At 40.9% G+C, this 4,329-nt stretch overlaps 1 pseudogene; it reads right to left on the bottom strand.

The window, feature by feature from the left end:
• Positions 1-2,673: 2,673 nt before the first annotated feature.
• LOC120098023 (U2 spliceosomal RNA) lies at positions 2,674-2,798 on the bottom strand (annotated as a pseudogene).
• Between the last annotated feature and the right edge of the window lie 1,531 nt (positions 2,799-4,329).

The raw sequence follows: 4,329 nt of genomic DNA, 5'->3' as shown, positions 1-4,329 counted from the left end.
TATAGCAGATGACACCACTGTGTTCTTTGGGGTTCCTTAAAAAAATTCACTCTCAACCATTTCCTGATGGCTTGGAACCCCACGTGTCCAGTGCAGTCAGATTTTGCTGACTCAAAGCAGATCTGTATTATGTTGTCTGAACATATATTGGCTCTTGTGGCCTTTGGCTTCTAACACCTCATGGCCTTCTTTCTCTTCTAGCTAATCTGAATTTTTATTCATGAGCACTCAAAAATCCTCTGAGAAGGAATAAGGCAGAACCGAACTGCACGGAGGGCTGAGGACTCTTCCTTTAGGCTGTGTACCGGTGTCTGTTCAAGACTATGTCTGTCAGGACTGTGAGGAAGATAATAAGTCATTAGTTTATTTTGTTGTTAATCCAAGAGTCAAACTGAAACCTCTGAAAAGGACATGAGAAACAAGTCAAATTTTCCTGGACAAACTATCTCTAATAAGTTAAGGACTGCATTTTACATGTTTACATGTGTACATGCAAACTCAATGTATTCTCACAATGTTTCTGGATGTTAATATCTTTATGACGTGCATGAGAACCCGAAAAGGGAGAAATAATTTACCCAGGGACACAGAATAAAAAAGAGCACACTAGAACGTTTACACTAGATCGGTGGTTCTCAACCCGCGGGTCACAGCCCTTTTGGGTGTCAAGTGATGTTTTCATAGGGGTCACATATCAGATATCCTGAATATTAGATATTTACATTTTGATTCATAATACCCAGGGTGTATCTTAGAATAACACTTGTTCCGGCTCCTGCACTTCTAGGATTTCTTTGCACTGGCCATTCAAGAGAAATCAGATTTTCAAATATTGGGCTTTTATTTAATGTTTTTTTTTTTAAATGGATACTTCCCTGGGGAGAAGTTTTCTTACAATAGAAATTTTGTATTCTTGCCTTGATCTTACCACTGTCCTGTTCTCTGGTTTGAAAATTACCTGTGGTCAGCTAACCAAGGATTTAAGTTCCAAAGCACATTAGACTCATAAAACACCTGAATTCCTTAGATCAAAAAAAATATATATGCAAAGAGAAGGTTCTTAAGTTAAACCCATTTTATCACAGAGGTTCAGAAATGCTAATGAAGATGAAGGATGACTAGGAGTAGGCAAATGGTGAGTGAGGATAGAAGGTTCAAGATCAGGTCTATAGGACCCCAGATAGCCATGTTAATCAGAAAGGGAAGCAAGAGTAAAGGAAGCATTTGGTGTGATGGGTCAGATGCACCCTATGCCACACACAGGTTGTACTTGAAACATTCAGAGGTAAAAACAGAAGACATTCATTCAACCTCTACTCTTAGTATCTGTTGCTGGCATAAATTAATTGTTTAATTGTCCATGACAGGGTAACCAGTGAGAATATTCTCTCTGTAGATTCTTGTGTAAAGGATCTTGCCTATTCGGATATACCTCAGAGCTAACACCGCTGAACATTTACTTCAAGGTAACTTATATGCATTTTATCCTTAACAGTTATCACCCTATGGCAATTTTCACTTTGCACCCAGGAAAGCCCAGTCATAAAGATGGTGCATCACAAGTTCAAGGTCACAGAGTGAGGAAGCGGGAACACCAGACTGTGATTCAGGTAGACAGCTGCAAGTGGACTTCACAGCAATCATTATGTTGTACTTCTTCCAATGACGACTTTATCAGCAGTTTATGGTGGCTACGTAGTGATTCTTCTTATGGCACCACTAAGTACAAACATGATTCAAAGAGGATGACGATTAAAAGACGATTGCTCAAGGGCTAATGAAACAGATCGTAAGCTGAGATGCCTTGGGCTCGATTTAGGGGTAGATTTCGGAGGCTCCAGAGTGTCAGTTCTCAACAGGGCAGTCCTTCCGTTCACTGAGACCTGGTTACAGGAAGCAGTGAGCCATATGTTTTACTGTTCTGATGCATTCCAAGGGGGCTCAGGACATAAAGGAATTACATATATTCTATATCTGTAACGTGCCTCGGATAGTCATGGTGATCATGGGAATTTCTTCTGAAAAGCTTCTGTAGGAGACGTGGTGGTTAACGTTCACTGTGAACTTGACTGGATTTAGAATCTCCCAGGGGTCACCATTCTGGCATGTCTGAAAGGGTATTTGCACAGAGTCTTAACTGAGGAAGACCCACCCTGAAGGGGAATGGCATCATCCCATGGCTCCTAGACTCAGTAAAGGGAGGAAACACACAGGTTAGCAGAATTCATTGCTCTCTGTTTCTGGTCTGTGGGTCCAACATGACCCTCAAGGGCTAATTATCAGAGTTTCAACATCTTTTCCTGCCATGAAGGACTGTACCCTCAAGCCATGAGTATGCCCTTCTTTCCTTGAGCTTATTTTCTCAGGAATTCTGTCATCATGGTGAGAAAAACAACGAATTCAAGGGCACAACTTAGAAAATTAAAACTTTGAGAGATAGCAGTCGAAAGAAATAGAAGGCTTGAAGAGTCTTCATGTTCCCCTCAGAACCCACCTGTGGATGTGGTGTTTGTAGAGCATCAGCGCAGTTTTGATTGTCTGCACCGATCAAGAGTCGAATGAAGAGGTTTAATAGCAGCATAAACACAAATAACTAGCTAAGAGTGAGGGGAAGAATTAGTGTCTGTGAAATGGAAAGCGGAAGGAAGCTGCAGTACATTTTATCAACATCGCATAATATCTCTCCACTATGACATAGATATTTATAACCTGTGTCCTCCATTCGGAAAGGAAAATAGGACTCTTAGATCCCAGGGGAATTTCTACACTTGATCTTAGCCAAAAGGCCGAGAAGCGATCCCAGGGGAATTTCTATTCAAACAAGATATGTGTTCCTGCCACCCAGGGTGTATCTTAGAACGACACTTGCTCCGGCTCCTACACTTCTAGGATGATTTCTTTGCATTGGCCATTCAAGAGAAATCAGATTTTTAAATATTGGGCTTTTATTTAGTGTTTCTTTTTTAAAATAGTTACTGCCGTGTGTGGAGGTTTTCTTACAATAGAAATTTTGTATTCTTGTCTTGATCTTACAACTGCCTTGTGCTCTGGTTTGAAAATGACTTCTGGTCAACAAACCAAGGATTTAAGTTCCAAAGCACATTAGACTCATAAAACGGGTTTAGTGAAACACCTGAATCCCTTAGATTAAAAAAAAATGCAGACAAAGAGAAGGTTCTTAAGTTAAAGCTGCCTTGGAGCACCCGAAAGTTATGGGTTGGTGGGTTTTATAAGACTACTTACTGTGCTATTCAATTATAAAAGAGAAAGCAGTTACCATAGCAACCCCCACATCTAATGATGCTTATGCTACCTCTGAGATACACAGCACCTTCTTCTAGGGACACATTGACCAGTACAGCCTGCTATGGGAAATTTTTATGCCTAACATTAGGCTCGCAGGAAGAAAAATGCATTTCAATAACATGAAAAATATGCATGTATACATATAATCATAATTTGCAACATTAAAATATTATGACAAATTAGCTCGGGTTTTTTTTTACTTGTTTTAAAGATGAAAGTGTTTTCTCACTGAACCTAACAAATAAGATGCATTTAATCATTTAAGGATCCCATATGTAGGGCTGGGGACATAGTCTAGTTGAAGAAGTGCTTGCCCAACAAGCATAAAGCTCTTGGATAAGGTCTCCTGCGCCACATTAAAGCCCAGCTATGGCAGTGCACTGCTGTAATGTCAGGATGCAGGAGATGAAGGCACGAAGACCAGAGGCTGCACGTCGTCGTCCTTTCTGTTACAAACACAGAGAGAGATCTCTGAGCACATGGCTCTCAGTGGGATGTCTCCACTCTCAGAGTTCAGGGAACCCTTGGAAGAGGAGGCAGAACGAGTAGTGGAAACAGAGGAGATGGAGAGTGCCAGGAGAGCAAGGCCCTCTGGAACAGCTGAGCAAGCTGAAGCAGGAATCACGAGGCCTGCGTGGGTCTGTACCAGGGTCTCTGCACACACACTATAGATTTCCGTATGGAACTGCTGAACGCTTGAACGAGAGGGTCTCTGATTCTTGTTCTTTCTCTTGGAGCTTTCCTGATTTTTGTAGTCTTGTCTTGTTCAACTTCTGTGGGATGGTTTCTGTTTAATCTTATTACCTCCTATTTTGTTAACTTTTGCTGCTATGGTTTTACTTAGAAGAATGTTTTTGTGGTTTTGTTTTCTGTTTTTTCTTTTCATGAGAGACATAAAGGGAGTGGATCCATCCAGAGAAAGGAGAGTGGAAGGAGTAGAGGGAGGGAAAGCATATTTAGATTAAGTCTGAACCCACTGTCACTATGTGGTTTTAAACAACAGTTAACCATGTAGCAATAGAG

The sequence above is a fragment of the Rattus norvegicus genome, chromosome 17 (assembly GCF_021556685.1).
Source record: "Rattus norvegicus strain SHRSP/BbbUtx chromosome 17, alternate assembly SHRSP_T2T, whole genome shotgun sequence".
Lineage (NCBI taxonomy): Eukaryota > Metazoa > Chordata > Mammalia > Rodentia > Muridae > Rattus > Rattus norvegicus.
The sequence above is the reverse complement of the archived record's forward strand: the minus strand, read 5'-3'. Positions and strand labels throughout refer to the sequence as shown.